At 39.5% G+C, this 25,508-nt stretch overlaps 1 protein-coding gene across 1 annotated transcript in view; it reads left to right on the top strand.

The window, feature by feature from the left end:
* ctnna2 (catenin (cadherin-associated protein), alpha 2) overlaps window positions 1-25,508 on the top strand; it is a 336,749-nt gene that overhangs the window by 147,611 nt on the left and 163,630 nt on the right. The gene's annotated exons all lie outside the window — the stretch shown is intronic.

The following is a 25,508-nucleotide window of genomic DNA, read 5'->3' as shown; positions in this document are numbered from 1 at the left end:
CTCTGAATAAGATCCGAGAGTTCAGGTAGTGTTGAGTGCCTGTGGATGGATGGGTGCTTTGAGGCAGACAGCCGTGCTTTATGGCTCCTTGGTTTTGGAGTGGCAGTGTCAGAGTGAAGTGTGTCGACACAACAGCGATCAGTCAGAGCTGCTGATGCAGTCCTCGACAGCAGACCCGCTTGCTTCTTTTGCACATGTATGTGCACAACAAACACAATAAACACCTCTTTGTCAATCCCCAACTAACAGCAGGTACCTGAAGTTACATGAGAATAATGCACCCGTGGATCCTGAATTGTTTCGTGTGTATGTGTAGTATTTGTGCTCAGAGTGTTGCAGGTGGTTTCTCATACTGTTAAACTTTCCCATCACATATCCATTTTCTTTAAATAGGACAGAGGAAAGAGAAAGTAACACAAGGAGAGAGAGGTTCAAGGACAGAAAGGGGAAATGTGATTGATCTAAAGGGAGATGTGTCTGGCCAGGCTCTCAGCTATACCCCCCTCCACCAGCCCCGTTGCAGCCCATAGATCCAGCCGTCCTACCTAAGTCAGGGTGATGGAGGAGCTTGTCTGCTTCTGTGCTGCAATGAGAAAAGAGATGGGGAGAGCACGGTTGTACAAGCAGTTCTGGACAAGTCTGAAAGTTGGCCGACATAGACGGTAGCCGGGGTTTTATGGCCGAGTCTAAAAATGTAATTTTTTAACTTCATATTAGGACATTTTTCATAAGTTTGTGCTGTAAATGCAACTCTATCTGAAGTTAAGAATTTAATAGATTTTATAAGAAATTAATAGATCTCTGTAAAAGATATTGTTTTTGGTACTACATCAAATATGTAATTCTTTAAAAGATTTTGTGACACCAAACCTTCACTGAATCCACATGCACATGTCTGAAATCAAGTTCTAAGTATCTTACTATATATTACATGTACTGTACATAGGCTACGAATTTATGTTACAATTTTTCCTAACAACAGTAAGACTTCACATAAAAATATTACATTTCAGGGTTGCATATGCACTGAGATGACTGTCCACCATTTATTTATTGATCTGTTTGTGGCTTTACTCATATTTTAGATATGGTCCACATACAAGCCACACATGCTAACAAAATCATTTCGTGCTAGAGGAGTGACAAATGTGCCTACTGCACCAGTGACAGGCAGGGAAGGTGTGTGTTTTTCAGCTCATTTAGTTCCCTTCTAAAAATGAATATGTGCATTTTGCTGTTGTGTTGTCCAGGACACCCCAAACACACACACACACACACACAGCCCAAGTGACTTTGTGAGTGCAGTGCTTTAGTGTTTAGTGATTAGCTGGAGAAGGTGTTCTGAGATTTAATGGCTGCCAGCTGAAACAAAAGGGACAGAAGGGTTGACCAAAATAAATCACTTTGCTGGCAGGGAAGCAATATTTGGGATGCAAGGGACATGAATGAATGAGTTAAATTTTCTCATTTGAGAAAATAAACAAGGGCCATTGCTGGTGGACGATAGCTGCTAGAGGAAGAGAAGGGCACCTCCTTATTGGAGTGAAGACGGGGTTTGGTCTGGTGCTGGATCTACTCCAGTATGCCTTCTGGCCCTCCCCGAGGGAAGAGCATACTCTGAAAGCTCCTGGCCAGCCTGTGGACAACCTTGGCATCACTAATGAGCCTAGTGGGCCTGAACCTCTGCAGAAGACTGTAACCCAGGCAACAGGCTAGCCACCACATGCTCCCTGAGATTGTTTACAAATGACAAGTAGCTGAGGTGGGAGTCTGCTCAGATGTGTTAGCCTCAGCTAGGGTTGCCAACCGTCCCTTAAAAAACGGAATCGTCCCGTATTTAGAAACAAAAGTACACGTCCCGTATTGAGCTAATAAGGGACGCACTTTGTCCCGTAATACAGTGAGAATCAAAAGTAGTCTATAAATGTTTATGGAATTAACGCTTTGTTTGAAAACATAATTCCCAGCCCCTCTCCTGCTTTGTGACCAATGAGCTGACAGCACACTTATGACAATTCGAGTATGACAATTCAGATTACCGCTCATCTCATTGGTCGAGGAAAGGTCGCTTACGGAGAAAATACCGGAAGACAACAGATGACCACAACAAGAAGCATGGCCAACAGGGAAACAAACGCCGACACTGCGGTGCAAGTCTCGGACGACAGTACACCTAAAGCTGGGCAGACACTGTGCGATTTTTTCAGTCACGTTATTCAGCTCCTGCTCAAACTGCACGATTGACTCGCAGGGGTTAAAAGTTGGTAGGTCACGATGCAGGGTTTCACACTATACGACCCGATGCTCTGATGCGACCTGAGAGCTCACACTGTGCCTCCATAAAATGAAGGTTATAACAGAAAATCTGTCGCTCGCTCTCTCTCTCTCTCTCTCTCTTTCACTCACACAGACACACCACTACCACCAACTTTGCTAAATTGCTAATGAAAAACATGATCAGGCAGCTGTGATTGAGCAGCAGTGTAGATCCAACTATTTTCACGGTTGTTGTGGTCGTGATAATTTTGTGATGCCACATCGAAAAGGCTCGGATGAGCTTTCCAAAGTTCTACAAGTTGTGCCTCCATCGCTGGTGTCCAGATCACACGCTGCACAGCCGTGCTGCTCCGTCTTTTTCACAGACGTTTACGTGTTTGCGCGTGAGCAGTGTGTCACCACAGCCGCTTCTCGTTACCCCACGTATACTAAACGATGCACGATGAAGGCCAAAATCGGGCCGATCACCAAATCGGTTACACGACTCAAAAATCGTCTCAAAATGGGCCAAAAATCGCACAGTGTAAGCCCAGCATTAGAGCAGCAATGTTTGTTCGCTCAGAGAAAGAAAAAAAGGCTGCAAAAGTACAGGGAGGACTGGGAAAAGGAAAACACCAGGCTGGAAAAGTGCACGATAACACATATAAAGCGCACTGCACTGTGTGCCAGCGCACTTTTTCCATAGGCATGCTTCTATTGGTGGGCACATGAAGAACATGAGGGGCATGAAAGCTCGGGGAACCCTTTACCAATTTTTTGTCCGCCAGGCCACGGCAGAAGCAGATATGGTATGTAAACATTGGTTTGTTTTTTTTAAACCCTCTGGTTAAGGATATGGGCATGTGCAGTGAATATCAGCGCTATGTGGCCAGAAGTGTGATAATATAATTTATTTTGTGTAATAAACAACTGCAAGGATAGATGATTACAACAAATAGATCACTAATACATAAAAGTAATACATAGATGAATAATGATGATGAGTTATGATGCGTAATCATGGGAACAAGTGGGTTTACAAACAGGAGCAGCTGATTAGCATTAGAAAAGCTGAAATAATACCTCAACTGAAGCCAATTGTACTAAATGCATATGTGCACTGTTACAAGAATATTTTTCGTTCTATTGTTTTCTATTAATTTATATAATTTTAAGTTAAGCAGGACAGTTCTTTTAAAGAAAGATTTACTTATATTCTCAAAAGTTAAGCATGACAGGCTTCTGTTCAAGAAAGAGACCTGTTTTATTGTGTTAATGTTGTCATTTTGAGCTAAAAATAAATGGCTAAATGATCATTTGTTTCCCATATGGTCATATCACAAAGAATATGCATCTGCTTAAATCAAATTCAAGTCAAATGGTTAAAAAATAATTTCACACACAAAAAAAAGAGCTACAAAATTCACCACACTGGGAAGGGTGAACTGGGTTGCCCGGCCCTGGCCACGAGGTGTCCCTTATTTATTTTTCAGGGAGTTGGCAACCCTAGCCTCAGCTAACCTGGCAGGGCCTATATAACATGCAGGTGCTGCAATTATTTGTCACCCCTTCATACTTTAAACTTTTTTTTATTTTTTCTAAGCAAAGCATTCATAAATCATGCCCACTGAAGTTCAAGACCTTGTGTTTCTTCCATTGCTCCCCTTCCCGTCTTATATCCTAAAACGATTCATTATTGCAAGACTGCAAGTCCTTGAGTAATCAAATTTGATATTTTTTTTGTTTGTATTCATCTACTGCAAGGTCTGCAGAGGACACAAATTCAAAAATGTTTTTTTTTCTTTTTTTTTCTTTCTTTTTTTTTGCTGTGCGTGCTAAAGTTTGACAGATAAAAAAAATAATCTACTTGATGAGAGTAACAAATAACCATTTATTATACTTTACCTGAGCACGGTATTACTCCACAGTTGTCAGCTTTGCTTCGTACAGCTCTAAGCTAACAACTGTGTGTTGTTCCTGGATTACTGAGTATTGCTGTTTCTAGCTATTTCAGCTTGTCATAGTTATGTACATTGTTTTAATATTTCAACATATAAACATTGAAATGTGCTACTGGGAGAACTGGTGTGGCAGGCTTCTTAAAGTGGCAGTACAGACTGGCATCCATCTTGATGTGTTTCTGGATTGAAAAGAAGGACCCGGGTACATATTCAGTTACTGCTCTAAAATTGTGAATTTCCCTCTGGAAGAGAAGGCTTGTTGTTTTTCATGTCATTGCTGCCACATGTTAGCTTGGCAGCTAATTGCCACTTGAGATCACATTAACAAATATAAACACATGCACACTAATTAGCTCTCTTCTTCATTAATGAAAAAGAGAAAAAAGTTACAGTGACTATAAGGGAAAAATAAAAAACTATATTAAGTGAACTACAGAAAAAAATAAAGAAAAAAACAAAAATAAATATGTTTCTGTTTATATGTTTATATTTCTGTTTACCTGATAAGCAAATCCTGATATTCTATCAAAGTGCAATGCATTTGGTTAATTAGTAATAGAGAACATGTCAGTGACAGATACAAAATACTTATTTTGTATATTTTAAAGAAGTTTGTGTTTTTGGGGGACAATGATGGACTGGTGAGGTACATTTTGAGCCCTGCTTGTCATGGCTTTTACAAATTTGATCCCACGGCATTAAAAACAAAAACAGGTAGAATGAATAACACTGATAATCTTGTTACAATGCAATGTTCTGGTGGGAAACCTTAGACCTGGCATTTAGCAAGTAGCCACTCCTCCATGGCAACTGATAGCTGTGGCCTGCCACAGTAGGAAAATGGCCTTATAAGCAGCAAAAGCTGCTCAGAAAAGACTGGTGAAACATCGCAAATTGTCAAAGGTATTGACCTGGTCTTCATACTCTCCTGATTCTGTTCAGATGCTCATATCCACCCATATCTCGCAACACACAGGACCTAAAGTCTCAGCAGTAGAAGTAAGCAACAATATGTCAGAATGTAAAGGAGTCTTGACCAGCAGTCAATCAGCATGTGTTGCAGATAAGATATGCCCTGTCTTACTAAGAGAACCATACCACATGATGAAAAACAACAGCCCCTTAGTCATGTTTGAGCATGACTGTGGAGTATGGTGTGAAATTGGTGTGCACTCAACTGTTTAAGGGTGGGATGAACTCTGTACAGCAGTGCAAAAGTTTATATACCTTTTCAAGTCTGGACTGATTTATTATTTCAGTACTAAAAGACATCCAAAAAAGTTAGGGTGCCATGCAAAATGAAAATAAATCTAGAATGCATAATAAACTGAAGAAGTGCCATTTTAAGAAAGAAAAAGGTCATTTTGAATTTGATGGCAGCACAACTCTGAAAAATTGGGACAGGGCCATGTTTACCACTCTATAGCATCCCCTCTTATTTTAACAACCGTCTGTGAACGTGGAAAGGGAACCATCTGGGAACAAGCTGCTGGACTTTCTGCAGAGGAATGCTGCAGTCGTGGGTTTTCTGCCATATTTTACGTTCCATGAAGCACCAAATGTTTTCAGTTGGTGAACGGTCTGGACTGCAGGCAGGCCAGTTCAGCACCTGGGCTCTTCTACTACGAAGCCATTCTGTGATAACAGATGCAGCATCCATAGGCACTCGTACACCCCCATATCATCAGCGATGCAGGCTCTTGAACTGATTACTGATAACAAGCCTTACGGTCCCTCTCCTCTTTAGTCTGGAGGATGCAGTGTGCATGTTTTCCATAAAAGAATTTAAAATTTTAATTTGTCTGACCGCAGAACAGTTTTTCTGCTTTGCCTCAGTCCATTTTAAATAAGCTTTGACCCAGAGAAGAAAGCGCTGTTTTTGGATCATGGTCATATATTTCCTCTTCATTTCTTTAACCTGCATTTGTGGATGGGACCATGAGGCTGTAATTTCTGGAAGTGTTTCCATTACAGAATCATGCCTGTTTTTAATGCAGTACCCCCTAAGAGACTAAATATCACAGAGATTTCTCAAGTTTCTTTATATGACATTGTGCACTGTAGATAATAGGATATTCAGAGTCTTTATTTTATGCTAAGGAGCATTATTCTGAAATTGTTCTATAATTTGTAGACACAGTTTTTAGCAGCTCTGAGAAACTGCCTCTCTAAGATTTACACCCAGTGATGTTACTGACGTCCTGCCAATGAAGATAATTAGTTAGTAAAATGTTCCTCCAGCTGTGTTTTTTCACTTTAAATATTTGATCAGTTTTCAATAAATGATAGACTTATGTGATTTGCATAGACATTGTCCCAAGTTGTTTTTATGAATTGGGGTTGAATCAATTAACAGGTTTCATCTGTTCATTCATAACTACTGAGTTGTGTAAGAACACAATTATATTAACGGTCCCTGTAGGAAACACTTTCAAAAAACCAAATCAAGTTGCTCTACAAATTATTATTGGTTGTTTTTTCAATAACTCTCTTAAGTGTAACAAATTGCCTTGTATAACAAATATCCAACCTTGTCAATGTTGATTAGATTGTCCCAGGAAACTCAAACTAAATCATACTATCTGACCTCAGCTTTTATATGTGTACCTTTTTTCTTCCCTATTTATTACTATGATGTATAATTTTGGATGCAGTAAAGCATCATTTTTTCACTACCACCTGATGTATTTTTCCAAATGGAAAAGCAAATGGGTCCAAAGAGCAATCTGGATGGGCAGATTGTGTAGCAGGGATGGTTCAAATTGGCATGGCAACCCATCCCATCCCACCCCCCCCCACGTCATCGCCAAATTCTCCCTTCAAGCTTCTCAGGCTCACTGAAATAAAGCTTTGAGGCTGTGCTGCAAACCCTGATTTACTAGGCTTTGTCTATGTAATGCACCCATGAATATGAATATCATTATCTGCTGACATCAGGACACAAGGCAGATTAAAACACGATTATCTGGCTTGTTGTTGTTGTTTCAGGCAAGAGATTTAAACAAAAATTTGAAGATGAGGGAGCTAAAATAATTTACATCCAGCTGTGCTGTTTGTTTACATGTCTTGGGGTATCATGGGCCTAGTTAGAGTTTATGTACATGAGCTGTTTTGGAATCTCAGTAATTGCCATCTTCCGCCTCTGTGTTTATAACTGCAGTATTAAAAAAATTCAGAATGGTCCTGTGAATTTGTAACAGTGAAGCTAGACACTTATGTTTAAGTCCTTGAGACGTAACTCTGTTGGAGACGTTAAATTATGTAACACCGATGACCTTGGTGGTCTGATACTACAAAGCGGTGTAATATAATCAGACAGTCTATTCTCAAAGACTGTAGAAACACATGTAAATGTGTAATAGTGGAGTACGACAAACCTAGAATATGTGATTGTGATTAAAACCCTTAATGGATAACCTGTACCACGGGCTTGTAGGGGGTGTTTAAATTATGTAACTCGTATGGCCTTGGCAGTCAGATACCACATCGCACGCTGATTTAATCATATAATTTATAGTGAGTGGATTAGATTTGAATCACTCGGATACAGCTCCTACTTTTTCCCCTCTCTCATTGTTATGAATGGGTCAAAGCTATCAGTTTTCTCTCTCACTTTGCCTCTTTGCTACCATTTCGATTCTCAACTTTGTCATGCACATCATCGGGTCTGTCACAGACAGGCAGATGACAAAGGTAATCTTGGAGCCTTTGACAGGGTGTCAGTAGCATGCGCAAAGCCCTTTAAACATTCCCCATCTAAGTTAATGGCACTCTCTGAAGGGAGAAAATGGATAGCCTCAAAGAAAGAGAGGTGTGTTGACAGCCTAAAGGGCACACTATGAGTCATCATGTGTTTCTGACTTGGGTTGTTCTGACATGGGGCACAGTAGGTGTTTCAGAGATTACTCCCCTGACAGCTGCAGAAACAAAGACTTTCATTCTCATTTCCTAAAACCAAAGGAAAAAGAAAAGTGATGATTACTGTTAGTTCAACAGTACAGCCACAAATCTATGGGACACTATACTGATGTTTCAACAGATCAATCATGGCTGTCCAACTGGAACAACTGTGAAATATGCACTGTGCATTTGTCAAAATACGATATCTTTTAGTTACATGAAACCATATCCTTTACGGGGGAAGAATCAGATTGTTGAAATTCCAAGCGCATCTGTTTTTACAAACAGCTATGATTCCCCATATCCATACCAATTTTTATACCTCTTTCCTCAGTTTGAAGCACTAGGTGCAAAGAAGTGTGGCTCTGCCCCTCAGGTATTCTATTTATTATTTGTTTATTTGTCTACATTCATTTCTCTTGTCCCTGGCAGGGGTTGGGGAGGGTAATTACTGGTGTGGAACAGCAGGAGAAGAAGCCAAATTAGCGTGGGCCCCAGTGAGGTGTGAGGCCGGCCCCGAGAGGCTGTGGTTCCTCACCTGTTCCATTTAGGCCTAGAAGAAGAGAGTGGCTACTGGAGCTCACCACAGTATGGGATTAGACACAGAATTTGGACACACACACACACTCTATCTCTGGCACTACTTCTCAAAATCAATAAATAATAACACGGGGACAAAAAATGTTCCATCCAACAATACTTTTGAGTGACTGATGCATTTCATGCTGTTCCAAAAAGAAAGCAAATAGCAAAAAGAAATTAATTTTCTTATCTTATAACCAGGAAATTTAAATGATTAAACCCTAAGAATGCAAGAAAAAATAATTGAATTCTATTTAAAATGCAGATGGTTACTTTTTTTCTTTGCAAGGTCAGTCGTAGCAGCACAAAAGCACAAAGAAAGGGAACGAAATATTCCTTTAAGATGAAATGTTTGCGCTGTAAGACTTACAGCCAACAGCTGTGTAAATATGTCTTTTGCACATCATTAATACAATTAATGATATATGTTAAGAATGGGAAACGTTATCCAGTGTCATATGAAAAAAAACAAAAACATTTTGAGACAGAAAAAAACACAAGTAACGCTACTTTGAAATAACATTTTAGTCTTAATTGATCATTTGATTGAAACTGATATCACCAAAAATGATTCCTGTTTCAGCTCTTTACTCATAAACAGTTTCACAAACATCCATAATCTGCCAAATCTGGGATATGATCTATTCCATTAAGGATTATTTAGGTAATTATCTTTAAGTACACCCATCATAACTCCTATATACAGTGGGGCAAAAAAGTATTTAGTCAGCCACCGATTGTGCAAGTTCCCCCACTTAAAATGATGATAGAGGTCAGTAATTTGCACCAGAGGTACACTTCAACTGTGAGAGACAGAATGTGAAAAAAAAATCCATGAATTCACATGGTAGGATTTGTAAAGAATTTATTCGTAAATTAGGGTGGAAAATAAGTATTTGGTCACCTCAAACAAGGAAAATCTCTGGCTCTCACAGACCTGTAACGTCTTCTGTAAGAAGCTTTTCTGTCCCCCACTCGTTACCTGTATGAATGGCACCTGTTTGAACTCATCATCTGTATAAAAGACACCTGTCCACAGCCTCAAACAGTCAGACTCCAAACTCCGCCATGGCCAAGACCAAAGAGCTTTCGAAGGACACCAGGAAAAGTATTGTAGACCTGCACCAGACTGGGAAGAGTGAATCTACAATAGGCAAGCAGCTTGGTGTGAAAAAAATCAACTGTGGGAGCAATCATCAGAAAATGGAAGACATACAAGACCACTGATAATCTCCCTCGATCTGGGGCTCCACGCAAGATCTCATCCCGTGGGGTCAAAATAATCATGAGAACGGTGAGCAAAGATCCCAGAACCACACGGGGGGACCTGGTGAATGACCTGCAGAGAGCTGGGACCAAAGTAACAAAGGTCACCATCAGTAACACACTACAACGGCAGGGAATCAAATCCCGCAGTGCCAGACGTGTTCCGCTGCTGAAGCCAGTGCATGTCCAGGCCCGTCTGAAGTTTGCCAGAGAGCACATGGATGATACAGCAGAGGATTGGGAGAATGTCATGTGGTCAGATGAAACCAAAGTAGAACTTGTTGGTATAAACTCAACTCGTCGTGTTTGGAGGAAGAAGAATACTGAGTTGCATCCCAAGAACACCATACCTACTGTGAAGCATGGGGGTGGAAACATCATGCTATGGGGCTGTTTTTCTGCCAAGGGGACAGGACGACTGATCCGTGTTAAGGACAGAATGAATGGGGCCATGTATCGTGAGATTTTGAGCCAAAACCTCCTTCCATCAGTGAGAACTTTGAAGATGAAACGAGGCTGGGTCTTCCAACATGACAATGATCCAAAACACACCGCCCGGGCAACAAAGGAGTGGCTCCGTAAGAAGCATTTGAAAGTCCTGGAGTGGCCTAGCCAGTCTCCAGACCTCAACCCCATAGAAAATCTGTGGTGGGAGTTGAAAGTCCGTGTTGCTCGGCGACAGCCCCAAAACATCACTGCTCTCGAGAAGATCTGCATGGAGGAATGGGCCAAAATACCAGCTACTGTGTGTGCAAACCTGGTAAAGACCTATAGTAAACGTTTGACCTCTGTTATTGCCAACAAAGGTTATGTTACAAAGTATTGAGTTGTATTTTTGTTATTGACCAAATACTTATTTTCCACCCTAATTTACGAATAAATTCTTTACAAATCCTACCATGTGGATTCATGGATTTTTTTTTCACATTCTGTCTCTCACAGTTGAAGTGTACCTCTGGTGCAAATTACTGACCTCTGTCATCATTTTAAGTGGGGGAACTTGCACAATCGGTGGCTGACTAAATACTTTTTTGCCCCACTGTATTTATGTTAAAGAGTACTTGACCTGAGAAGGCCAACATGTTGGACTTTTACTTTTTGTTGTTTTTACAAGAAATACAGATTTATTTTAAGTAGCATCAGTATCATTGTATTAATTGAAATCCCCCGACATTATTTTAGGACAATAAATGTTACATCCTTGCAATGTACAAAAAATGTATAGATGCGTACTTGCAATAATGGAAAACATGCCGAAACTCAAAATATAAAATGTTCAAATATAGATCCAGTTGGTAGAATTGTTAAATTAGGTGAGTATGCTTCTGCAATTTTGCAGTTGATATTAAAAAAATTATAATGGTAAATTAATAAAAAAAAAAAAAAGAATAGTAGAAATATTAAAAAATGAAAAAAGTAAAAGCTGATGTGAAGAGAAACATGCTTTCTTCTTTGTTCCCATTGTGACCAGAACATGATTTATGTCCCTGTTACTTTATATATACTGAACATACAGTTCATAACACTACTCCCCCTCCCACCACCACCTCCCTGTCTGTCTGTGTGTGTGTGTGTCTGTCTGTTTTCCACACACACACAGACCTTGGGAAGGCGAGCAGTCAAATGGCCATTGAACCCATATGTAAGCTGGTCTATGCAGCCAGCCAAATTACATTTTCTCTTTCTTTTTTCCCCCCTTTTTCTTTTATTACACCTCAGCGTGGATGACACTAGTAACAGTACCGTCCAAGGTCCGCTGAGTGCTGACTAAGCTAACCACCGTTGTTTATACCTCATCTCCACAGTACTTGTCTAAGGTCAGTTTTATTTCCTGTATATAATAGTGGCCTGAGGCCCCATGCCATTGAACACTATCTTCTCTATCTGAAGCTGGAAGAATTAACAGCTCTGACAGGGGCACCTATAGAAAAATAGTCTATGGGCTATGGGTAACGCCAGTATTCATTAATAACTCTTACATGAGCCGTTTCACATCCTTACACCTGTTACACATGCCAGACTGGCCTGTGGAGCTTAGACCCCCATCTTGATTGAAATTGACGTCTGTTCTTTCCCTGACTATACCAATACTTCTGCTTTAATTGCAGTAATATATTGGTGTGTCATGGTAATTGCATTACATTTGACTACCAAATGGCCGTCTGCACTCATCCATATTCTCTGATACCCAAAACGTAACATTAATCAGTGGGTTGCTTCATATTCAACCATGGCCTCATTCGTCTCTGTCGTCTGTCTCTCTAAAATCTTTATCTTTTATTTTTCTTTCTCATTTTTCCCCCTTTGACTAATCTTTTGCCATTCTTTATCATTTGTCTGTATTTGTATTGGTGTTTGATTCGGGGTCCTGTTTTTGTTTTTTGTTTTTTTTACAGTTGTTGACTCCTTTCAGGCTTATGATGCTGCGCTATACTAGATCCACGTAGCCTGCTCTTTCCTTTTCTGCTTTTTCTGTTTTTTTGCTTTAGAGATGATGGGATCGATTGCCGGGTTTTTCTTATCATTTCTATAGACTTGTTTCAAAATGTTGGAGTTGCTGTTTTGGAGTAAATTGATTTACTTTATTTTTAATTTTTTTGTTTTTGTTTTTTTGCACTTCCTAGCTGTCTCTGATAATCAGCCATGGCAGAGTTTGTTTTCTGCAGCCACTTTGGATTTAATTAGATTCCTGTCACTGTCTCCTTCCCCATGGCTAATTACACACAACATGCCAGACTAAAAGTTTTTAAATTATGCACTGCCTTCATGTGAATATTGGTAACAAACCACCGTAAAGACAGTCCCGTACTTCTGTGCAGAAATGCTACCGTAGAGACAAATACTGGATGGACTCATATGGCACATTCAGATTTCACCCCAGACTAAATCTCATTTGACATTTTGTCTGATATGTTATTTCAACTAATCTGCTCTGAAAAGACACCACTGACTGCAGTATCATTAATGCATGAAGGCCAAGAAAAACAATGCACCGGTTACGAAGGTGAATCGTCCAACATCAACTCAGATATCTGTAAAAGTGAACCTTTGCAGGAGATCGTGCAGTTCAGATGCACTGGAATCACCAACACACACTCACGTTAAACACAAAGAAGAAAACTGTAAACATACTACAAAAAAGGATATGTTATCCCCTCATCCCATTGTTTTTCCAAAGTGTAAAACCTGCTCTGTGTAGAAAACATTGCAGGGGAAATGTAGAGCTGTCATAGCTGTCAAGTACTTCGCTGTAAGTTTTATTTAGACCTGTCATGCGGGTAAAACGAATAAGGTGAAAGACTTTGCACTTAAGTCACGTGAATAAACATTTGTTTGCAAAGATGTTTTAATCGACAGGACTGCACCACAGTGTACAAATATTATTTGTTATTTCTATTTTTTAAATGACTCTACAACAGTATAACAACTTAAGTTGTGCAGTATCCACTGCCACAGGCATTCATGTGGAGATTATTGAAAATAAGTTTATCTTCTAAAAAAAGCCCAAGCTAGCAAGACAAATTCATGCTGTCCTTTTATTGCAGCATTGTTTATATTATTGTTGATATTAATATAGCTATATGAGTATTTCATGTTGCTGCAAGCAAAAATCTACCATTCGTAACTGTCTTGTACTGTCTGTTGAACCATACAAATTGACTTAATTTGTTTTGTTGCTGTGTATGCATCACTGTTACTAAAGTATACATATAAATTATTGGCATGTTTTGTAGGTGTACACAGTACATAATAGAACAAATCTTATATTGTCTAGGGACTCTGTGATGGGTCTCATAAGGCCAGTTTAGAGATAGCACTCTCCTATTTCCTGTTTCACAATGTCAAGTTGGAAGAAGGCAAGTTACACACTCATGCATTAAATGTTTTGGAGTAATCATGCTTCTGACCAAAAGTAAAAAATCTTGAAGGAAGGAAATGGGTAGAAAGAAAAAGAGTGGATAGAAAAGGGATGAAATAAAGACATTAACAACAAAAAAAGGTGTAAATGAGTGCGTATGTGTGGTTTGCTGGGGCGCTGAACTGCCAGTTGGTGGATCTCTCTCTCTCCCTTCCTCCCTCTTTAATCATTTCTTTCTGTGGAACTGGCCTTGGATCTTGCTCACCTTTATTCAAACAGGTCAGTCAGACAGACAGCCTATTACTGATGAAAGCAAAACTCAAGGAATCAGTAAAAGACAGCAAGATCAGCATTCACGGCACATCAAAAAGGGGGGAAAGGGTAAAACAGTAAAGGGAGTGAAAAACATTATTTTCTGACCTGTCATCTTGCGATCATTGAAAGACATGCTAATGAAGTTGTGTTTCTTTAGCCGATTGTGTCACTTCCAATATTTTTCTAGTCAATGCGAAAGTGCCTTTTATTTGTTACATTTATTTGGATGAGAATAGCATCCAGCATGTGTTTTGATTGCTTTTCTATGCTCCATTTCACGGTTACAAACACATGTTTGAAGCTGCCACAATGATTTTAGGCAGTGTCACCCTGCCTTTTTTTTTTCTTTGACACTTCACTTGACACATAAGCCTTTATGTTTCAAATCGGTCTTCACAAAATTGCAAGGAAGGAAAAGGAAGAATTGCTCAGACGCACTGTCAGCTGGAATTCAACAAAAACCTGAATTATGAGTGGGAGTGAGTGTAGAGTTGGGATGTAAAAAGCCCTACTTAAAAGGGATGATAGAAGACAAGTCTTAGAATTGTGAAGTTGTGAGAAATGGGGGGGGGGGATACATTTCTCTCGACTGTAATGCTCTTTGTTTATCTTTTTGTGACATAACAAGAAGAGTAAAATAACAAGAAGATTCACCAAAAAAGTCAGCAGTTCCCAATCTTGCAGCAGGTTACACACTAATCAAAGCAAGCTAGCAGAAAGTCCTATGTGGACTGAACCCATAAATGAAGCAATGAGAGAAAGTCTGTCTGCAAGAGCTTATAAACCAGCTGTGTAGGATCCAATGAGCTAGTGTACATGTGCTCTTGGCAGGAAACCTGATGTTCATTTCCTGATGAGCTATTTGATCATAAGTATCATTTCTAAGTAATTTTCTCCATGCTGGGGATGTGTTTCCCTGCTAAACATTAAACATACTTTACTAACTGAGGCCCACATTTTGCCTTCATTTAGAGGCTAATTTACTAGGACTTCGATTTATGTCATGTCAAAGTCAGTTAGCTAATTGGAACAGCGGGGGGGTCTTCACTGAAGTGGTGGGATGGGAATGCTAGAGAAATACAGAAAAGATGTAATTTCACATATATAGTTTTAATTACATAGTTTTAGTCTTTGTACGATATACCTGAACTACTTCATGTGCAGTGTGTTTGCTTTGGTTTCTTTGCTTTATGTTTTATATTATTTATTTATTATTCTATATGCTGTATCCTTATCATACATATTCCAATAATTAAAATGAAAATTAAACAAAGCAAATAGACTGTTAGGGGATCAACAAGCGGATAAAGAATAAAAGGAATAAATATTCTTGAGGCTAAAATTCATTATCCCACTGCTCTTTCACTGCTGACTGATTTTTAACATCAATCCTTTACCATGTTCCAATACATTTTACTTAAAAAAGTCAAGATTGTTAATTTTATTTTGCCTTTTCCTATCAAATAATCAGGAAACACATGCAAATCTAAGATAAGATAACCTTTATTAGTCCCACACGTGGGAAATTTGCTTTGTCACAGCAGAAAGTGGACAGTGCAGAGTTATATAGCAAAAATTAGAGAACGCTGGAATACAATAGGAATAATATACTGTACACAACTGTACAGAATAGAATAGAATAAAATAAAATACTATATACAGTAGAATAAAATAGAATAAAATAAAATATACAATAGGATAAAAATAGAATACAAATGCTATATACAACTGAGTAAAAATACAACTTTGTCAGAAAAGAGTATTGCACTTAGTCTTATTGCACGTGTGTGTTTGTGTGTGTTTGATCAGCTGCAAACAAATATGTAGCAATATTTGCTGTCATATTTAGCTAAACTAAATCTAGCGAGAGTGGAAAAACAAAAAATACTTTATATTTGGGACACATCCATTTATCTAACACTGACGTGTTTGTGTTTAGGTTAAGGGTAAACTGTTTAAGGCGGATTAAAGCAAAATCCGAACTGAACTGAGAGGTTGTGTGTGTGTGTGTGTGTCTTTCTGTGTGTGATGTAGTATTGAGTGCAGGAAAATGTAAATCATTGCATACATGTCAGTGCAATGTGTTGTTTTGATAGTTTAATTAGCACATTATATTTGCAGCAGGTACATGGGTAATGTTTTTATTCACTGCTGTGTTTGAACCCTTGTTCTGGACCAGGTTCAGGAACTCTTATTTATTTATTTAATAGTGTGTAGTGCACATATTAAATTTAAAATAAACCTTGACTGACACTGAGACTCATCACTCTAATTCCAGCAATATTTAAATGTCTGCATCACCCTTAAATTAGATATTTAACTATTCAGTTAGCAAATTGTGAGTGTAACAAATGTTTTATGCCAGCCTGCGTGTCAGTGAAGAGGACTGTGTGAAGAATTTTGAAGAGCTAAACTCAATATAGAGAAGTGTGGTTTACAAAGAAAAAAGTTGCAGGAGACAGTGACGTATTAACTGTGATATGAAACGGTAGCAACGGAGTCTTCAAGACTGTGATATCTGTGTCATTCAAAGTCTAAAAGCCCTTCTGTTTTTGCAGATATTTCACCATCAACCTTAATTTACCGTAACATCTGATCAGTAGTAGAATCGGTGTGAGTGAGTGTAGGCGGCCCAGGGTTTACAGTGAAGCTTATAAAAGTAGTTTTCAACTTCATTCACTCCTGTTTCGCTGTTGCAGTATACATTCTTTTTAATCAAATGCCATGGTACGCTCCACATATAGCTGGCAATACTTGGGACAGCTCATATTAATAATTGCATAGTTACCCCATGCGATTCAGAGATAAAGGGTGTCTAATCATTTTTCGCATTATGCTAATACCATGCAGCATATTATGGGAGAGTGATAAAATTCCTGGTAAGCCTTGCTAATCCACCCTAGTGCTAAAATAATGATTGCTTTTTGCTGTTGAGAAAGCAGTCCAAACCATGTGGGTCATACACCGCCTAAAAAATCTGTATCTCCATGCTTCATTTTAATATATTCTCTCTCCATCTCTGCATCTTGGTACTCTATTTGCCTCTACAAGTGAGCCTTGGGCATTTCTATTAACAAACGTCGTATGGGCAGATGTGTGCACGTGTACACACAAACACAAGGAATTTTCTTCTTTCTCACAGATGCATCCCCCCTAACCGCTCGCTGTTCAACACAGTTGTTAAGTTTTTCCTGAAAAATCTGCAGGAGCATAAAAAGAGCATGCAGGAGATCCGATTTAACAGTTTTCACACGGTTATTTGTTTGACTGCCAGTAGACAGAATACTGCAGCAAGTAGTAAAACTTGACAGGGACTCAGGGGTTTGTGTCCTGCTGCAAACCCACCAACACTTCCATGACTGTTGTTGTTGGCATGATTGTGTTACACAAAGAAGCTCTGCTGGAGTTTTGGTCATGTGTGATTAAACATGATACAGCATACCATGCATTCGGTATATATTTCTTTTGTTAGCTTGAAATGTGGTTGAATTGCATTCCAAAAAAAAGCCTATAAACTTTACAGTAAAGTCTGGGGCTACGTTACTGTACAAAAGCCTCAATCACCCATCATTTCTTTGTAGTTTGCTTTTTAAAGTTCCCTTGAACGATATTTCATCATTCTTTCTGAAGTCTTTTTCTTGTTTTTCCTTTGACATCTGCTGCTTTTTACTCATTTTCAATCCAGACTTTGTACCTGACCAGGTACAAGCAAATGATTTACATTGTTAAGCCACTTTACACTGACCTATGAATCATTCGAGGATGAAAAGCACCTAACTCAAGAGATGACCCAGTGTTGTGTCCACAAATAACAGATGAGGAAACTGGACAAGTGGCAGATGTGGCAGTCTCCACTGGTCTCAGTGGAAGTGTGGCACCCACAAAGCCATTCTTAAAGAAAGACTGAAGTATGCCAAATTGCAAAAGAAAACCCTGTTTTTGCCTTATGGCTCATTTCTGTAGGCAAACATTTTTATAAGCTCATATTACTGTGATGTAGTTTTAATGTACACAGTGGTTGTTTTTCCTTTGATCATATTAAGTAACATTCCCAAAGTGGTCTATGTTATTAGGATTGTTCAACTACATATTTGCAGTAGAGTAATGGTGACATGAGTGTCCGCAGTTACAAAAGCCATAAAAGATCAGCATAATCAGTGATCTGTACTGATACATAGCATCAAAGTCTTGTTGTTTTGGAAATAAATTAGAGTTTATGACCTTAATGTAAAATGCCCCCTAAGATCAAAGCATCGCTATTTCAAAGAAATGATGAGGATGCGATCTCAATGTGAATTAGCTCCTGTATACAAATCTGTTCTTCTGTTGGAGAATAGTAAATGCGTTTTGACTGGTCATTATACTTTCCCTTCATAAGGCCGGCCCGCATTATGCATTCCCTACTCCAACTAAATGCATAATTAAAAATAAGCATCTCTCTGCATTTCAAACAATCTCTCTCCTTCTCTCATTTCCACAACCAGGCAAAGGGAGCTGGCTCTGTGTACGTTAGCTACTGCAGTGTTGTGCAGCAGCTTGTGCACATGCTGGTGTTTGTTGCTCTGATAAACCCCAGACCACACACACTATCGATTGCTCTTTACTCTGATTTGATGTGTATGATGGCTGAGCTGTATCTAGCTGTGAGGAGGCTGCGCCATCGGTTGAGACCACAGATATCAGCAGAAATGGAGCCTTCTGGGAAAGCAAGGGGGAAGACTGTTTAACTAGAGAATGGAAGGGGGGGGGACCCCATGAATCTCTCTTATCTTTAAATGCTGTTGGATTTTTATAAATGGATGGATAACAATTATTAGATAAGACACAGAAAGATTTACAGTACAGTGATGAGCAGTGGCTAAGTGGAAATGGGGAAACAACCAAGACAGACATCAGGGACTGAAGAAAGAAGAGCAGCGTTGCCTAAGCTGCTGGTCATCTGCCATCAATCAGCTCCCTGCCAGCTGCTTGGTTGGCATGCTCTGGGGGCAAGAGGCAGAAATATGTGCGTGTCAGGTGGAGGAGGGTGTTGTCATCACTGGTCATTGCTGCCTTTCTAACAACAGACATCAATAAAATTTCTGATGGCGTGTAAGCCAGTAAGAAGGAAGCCCACAGCTTGAAATTGGCTATGTGTCTGCTGTCCCTTTGTAATTAAGTGGGCTTTTGTGATAGTTTTTGCTCGCCCCTGACGACAGATTACTTTACTTTTAATCATAGTTGCTCCGGGAGGACACCTCAGAAAGCTCTGGAGATGGCAATGTAGAGTACCATTAGAGTGAGGAGCTAAATTAGAGGTTTCAGTGGGCCTGAAAATTCAAGCATTTGCTTAACTGTCCCATGTGAACAGAAGCCGGGCCTTAATTATCCTTAACATGGAGTTACATGAAGAAACCCAATTGCAAAAAAAAAGAAAAGAATGAAAGTGTGCATATTTTCTTCATCTCCCCTGCACCTGAGACCACAGGATTGAAGGCAAGCTTGCAGCACTATAAGGTAATAACAAATCCTAACTAAATCAATAGAAATATATTTACCTTCCACTTTCATTGTAGTTTACCGGAATTAATTGCTGATTGATTTTATGAAAAAACATATTAATCAGAGCATATTTTGCTCCTTAAATAACTGTGTATTACACAGAGATTGGATTAGTTTTATTGATGCCTGCCAGTTCCCCAATTCCTGTCCACTGCCCAGTGAATACATGCTGAAAATACTGATCCAAAAGGTTCTATTTAAAGACACCCAACAGCGTTATTGTAACTATCATTCTGGAAAACCCTTAGACTTGGAGTTAAGTAAGGCAGACTCAACCATGGTGAGTGGAAAACAGCCTGCCAGCTCAATTTCAGGCTAGTAAATGCCACGCACATTTATGCAAATTGCACATACAGTAATGCAAACCTGATACAGTCCAATCTCCCAGAGGGTCGTGTCAGGTCCCAAAGAATTTAGACTTGAATACAAAGTCAGAACTAACTGGAGCCTTCAAGTATCTTCTGCTTAAAATGGAGGTATTCAGGAAGATATAAGTCTGGCTTGTAAAAACTCTGTCATGGTACTCTGCCTTCAGTGGGGATTTTCTTTTCTCTTTATGTATATTGCTGTCAAAATCGTCACAAGAAACTTTTCCAGGTTGTCAGAGAGATAAATGGGTTTCTGAGCTGACATCACAGTGCTTCACCTCAAAGAAATGTCAATTAAAGAGTTATTTCTGTTCTTGAACTTTCACAGCTGTGTCATCCGTATCCATTCTCAATGCGTATTCCTGCAGCTGCTTTTCATGAATGGTAGCTACCTGTAAAGGAAGATGACATTCTCGTTCGTAAGCTGGCACGCACATATATAAGTCGCTGAAACGTGTGGCTAAAGCACTTTCTACACAAAAGGTAGTTTCAGCGACGGCTTTCAAATCTGGATTTTTACCCGTTTGGAATTACGTGTTTCTGCCACAACAGATACAATGTGTTTTTAAATGGTAAATGGACTGGTTCTTATACAGCACTTATAAGTGCTGAGTATCTAACATTCATATACAGTACATTCACACTCTGATGGATGCATCGGAGAGCAACATGGGGTTAGTATCTTGCCCAAGGATATTTGGCATGCAGACAAGGAGCAGCCTGGGATCAAACCACCGACCTTCTGGTTAGTGGCTGAGCTACAGCCACCCTCCTTCTACTGAACTGTTTTTAATCAGTTCAGTAGAAGCTTTAGGTCTTTCTTCTAGCATTTCCCACATGTAACTAAATTTATCATGTGCAGTACTCTAAGCACTTTAAAATTGAGAGTTCTCTGAAGCTCATTTCCAACTCTGAATGGCTCCTATATCCCTGGCTACATACATACAGAGCGCTAGAGCTGCTGCTGCTCTGCTGCTGTGTTAGTTTTGGTAGGCACAGTTTCCTCCCCGCACTGGTGTTAGAATAAAAAGGAAAAGAAAGTAGAAAAGAATATCCAACGTTTAACGAACCATCATCATATGCCCTCATAGGCTTTAACAGATATACATCAGTAAATTGGTTATTAAAAAAAGAGTCACCGGTTTATACTTAAGAATGATACGTAAACATGTTTATGGTGTTAATATTTGGCTGTAGTAACCTTTAGTCTACATTTATTGTCTACAGGCATCTGCAGCTCCAGGAATCCTGGCTACCTTATTTATGGCTTGGACTTGTGTTGTTTTAGTTCCTGTCAGTGCATTTGAGCTGAGTTGTCAGTCCATTTGATCTTTCCTTTGGCATTATTTTTCTGTGATTCAATCTTGACTTTGGGCAAAGGAATAGAGCAGCTGATAGGATGAGACACTTTTCGTTCCACTTGTCCCCCTCCCTGCTTCCTGGACAAATACTCAGAGAGGATAAAAATCACAAACCGGACAGCAAGGGATCAAGAAAGGCAAAAAAACATAATTAGGAGAACAATTTGTCTCATTCTATTTTGTGTCTTCCTTCCGTCTCTTCCTCTCGCTCATCATCTAATAACTCTCAAATCAAATTGCATTACACTCCACTTTACTGGTCATTTGGTACCTTCAGGATTGCCTTTTCTACTGGCCAAAAGAGAAGAAGCCTAATGACCCATGATGTATTAATTCAATCATTCCTCTTTGGCCAAATCATTCTGACAATGTGACTACTAAATTCCATAATTGCTCACAATGGCAGCCTGAATTCTTGTGAGTGTCACTGGTGTTTTTGGTGGCTGGGTAAGTTCAGAGGCAAAGTTTTGTAATGCCTTCTATTGCACTTGGTGTATATAAATAATAGTGATGATAATAACACTAATGAGCCCATTAGTAGCATGTTTTGATTGCCAGAGGTGCATATTACATATAACAGTTAATGAAGATTTTTATTTATTTATTTTTTAATCTTTTATAGATTGCATGCATAGTCTGACAGCATGAGATCATCTGAAATGAAAACATTATGGTCTGATAAGCAGGGTTTTCCAAATCCCCTTCTCCATAGCAGCACCTTTCCAGTTACTCCTCGGGTATCCCGAGAGGTTCCAAGGTCAGATGAGATATAAAATCTATCTAGCAGATTCGGGGTCTACCCCAGGGTCTCCTTCAATTTGGGGTTGCCTGGAACAGTTCCACAGGGTGGTATCCACAAAGCATCCTAACTAGATGCTCAGACCTCCTCTGGCTGATCTGGTGCCTTTTGAAACAGTAATGTGGCATCTCTACTTTGATCTAGTAATATAGGAGCCATTCAGAGACAGAAAGGAGCTTTAGAGCAGTCTCATTGTCAGAGTGCTCAGAGCGTTATACATGATAACTGTTTTTGCTTGTGGAAAATGCTAGAGGAAAGACTCAAAGCTTTTTCTGAACTGATTAAAACATGGCGTATCTGTTATCTGCACGTGATTCTGATCATGTAAAAATCCAGATTTGAATATTGCAGCTGAAACTGACTTCTGTGCTTTAGCCACATGGACATAAGTCTGAATATCTATCTCTCAGGATAAGCTGGTCACCCTACAGACTCCTCTGTGAGGCAAGAGTAAGATCACATTTGCAATCATATTATTCGGTTATTACCCGACTTGCATGATGATAGGTTAAAGTTGCAATCAGGTACAGTCCCCTCCGGGGAACAGTTTGCTGTGGGAATACCCTACAAGGCGCTGTTGCCCTAGACAACGCAGTTTCACGGATCACAGAGACAGGCAAACAAACCCTGTACCTTGATGAGGTGGCAGTAACTTGAAGTAAGCAGCAATGTGATTAGAAGGCGTTTGTGGGATATTCACACTTGTTTCCTGATTTCTGATAGGAGAGTTCTTCAAACCATTGTTTAGTGTTGAAATTAGCTGCAGTTGTTTCAGGTTGCTGCTCTTCTTTTCTGTTTGTTTTAGATGAGGAATTGCATGCTTTATCCCTTCTATTTGACACAATATAATGCACATACCTGTGTCTTTCTACTGTATGTGTGCTCACTGCATTCGTGCCTCATCTACTGAGGTGTGCAGTCCCTCAGAGTTTCTGATGCTTATCTCTATAGGGGTGTGAGTGGGTGTCTGTTAGCCTTTTGGTGAACTGATGACAAACAATTTCTTCTCTCATAGGCACATACAGCATGAGCTGAAGTAGTTGGATATCAATGCCTATATAACCTTGTGTCGGTCTTCTGTTTATGTCAGTTTGTCTTTATTTTTCTCCTGTACGTTGATGCGCATTTGATGTGGGTTTAAAAGCTTAACACAAGGCCTGGCAGACTTGGCGTTTGTTTATATGTTAAGTTAGAAGTTTAGAGGCTTCAGTATCACTTGTGTTAGAGATGTGCGCTGGGGACATGTTGGGAGCAGGCCAGTGAACTGCCTATCTTTTGTCAGCCACAAAAGGCTGTAAGCCATAAATCACTATCAGAGACAGAAGTGAATGATGTATTCACTCCACACACGCAAATCATCCATTTTCTTCAGGGCTCAAATGTAAACAAGTATGATTCTGTATTCAAGCCAGTGGATGCAAATGACAGGCTGCAAAAGAAGGACAAAGATATGGTACTTTGAATAAATATTCCAATGTGCCACAAACTTCAATAATAAACCTAATATGAATGTAGCTAGAGTAGACAGCACTCACGGTGCATATTTCCTCCAAGCCTGCACAATCATCTTAATTGGTTGCTTAATGAGTGAAAAATATTTACAAATGTTTAGCCCACATTTGGCTTTGAATTTCCATTCAGGAGCAGCTGATGGTGGCCATAATTTTGGGTATTCATATTGCATCTTCGTCTTTTCCATTGTGTTCACACATGGCGTTGGTGTTGGTGGTGGCTGGGTTTCAGGAAGATGGCAATAATGTGATTGGTTGCTCTTCATTGCAGTTATATCAATGTTCAGCCTGATTCAAGGCTTTAATCCTACAACATATTTAACGCTTCTTCAATAATGTAAAAATAAGCCTACCAATGGCATCAAAAGGTCATTTTCCTTCATTTTAATAAGGTTTGCCACAGCAGTAAACATGTCACACAGCTTATTTTTACAAGATGAATTGGACTGAGTCCCTTGTATGTAAAATCAGTGAAGGTTACAATACAATTTGTACATCAACTGACTGTAAAGTTATAAGTTGAATGACAAAATGTGATTACAGCAAGCTGCAAGTATATGTGTGTCTGTTGATATCTCGAAGGAAGGAAAAGGAAGCCTATACACTCATTTGCATGCAGTTAAAACTTAATTGGTTGCGTTAATGTCTAAGAGGCTCGAGTAAACTAAACCAACTAGAAAAATAAGAGGTCATCACGGGGTGGGGGGTTTGAGATATGAGACCAAGTATGTGTAATTGAACATGCTGTCTTGTCATAAGACATGTTTTATATTCTTAGTTCATTTATTTTTGAACAAGGTTGGATTTCACTTAGTAATGAAACACATCCACCCTGACAATTAATGGCTGGGGGATGCAATGGGTGGCAGCTAATAAAAGTTTATGGACTTGTACATGTTGCAGAGACTGGTTAGTGACTCTTGTAGGAAACGGGCCCCATATAGTTTAACGAGCTCATTATAACACAGGCGTTAGGCATTAGCTTGTGTTATATCTTGTCTCTCATAGACATGGGTGTGAGAAGGTGTAGACACGTTGGTGTCAACAGCCCCACAGGTCACTCAAAGATCACTGCTATTTTATTAATGCAGGCAGAGGGAGAAGCTGAAGTTATGTCTGTGCAGTGGAATATGATGAGGTGCACTAATTGGATATCCAGAACACGTCTGTTGTGGATTACTGGATCATTTCTGTGTGAGCCATTGTGTTCGATATGATGACACACACATAAATGGAGATATTAACAACTGAACTTTTGTTTTGTTACTTAGTGATCTTTAAAAAATGATGTTAAATTGATTTGATATCTTTGGGCAGATCCAGGCAAGTGGTTAATTTCCACATGAGGCTAAGATCAGTATCAGTATGCTCATCTCAGCACATTCCCCCAAATATCAAACAACACCTTTACTTTACTCTGTTTAGCCTGTAATGGTGTAGCACAGCATTATTTATAGAGATATCTTTTCTTCCAAATTAGAAAAAATAGATGATAAAAAATCAGTCAGACAACTACTGCTCATTCAGAACTCTGCTGCTCGAGTCCTCACTAAGACCAAAAAAGTGGACCACATCAGTCCAGCTCTGAGGTCCTTACACTGGCTGCCTGTCCGTCAGAGGATAGACTTTAAAGTTCTGATGCTGGCCTATAAAGCTCTGAATGGTTTAGGACCAAAATACATCAATGACCTCCTGACCCAGTATGAACCATCCAGATCCCTCAGGTCATCTGGATCCGGTCTTTTATCAGTTCCCAGAATCAGAACCAGACACGGAGAAGCTGCATTCA

The sequence above is a fragment of the Mchenga conophoros genome, linkage group LG6 (assembly GCF_057382185.1).
Source record: "Mchenga conophoros isolate Kocher_MC1m ecotype Shallow Benthic linkage group LG6, M_conophoros_male_GT1.1, whole genome shotgun sequence".
Classification (NCBI taxonomy): domain Eukaryota; kingdom Metazoa; phylum Chordata; class Actinopteri; order Cichliformes; family Cichlidae; genus Mchenga; species Mchenga conophoros.
Note: the sequence above shows the minus strand (reverse complement) of the source record. Positions and strands in the feature narration are given on the sequence as shown.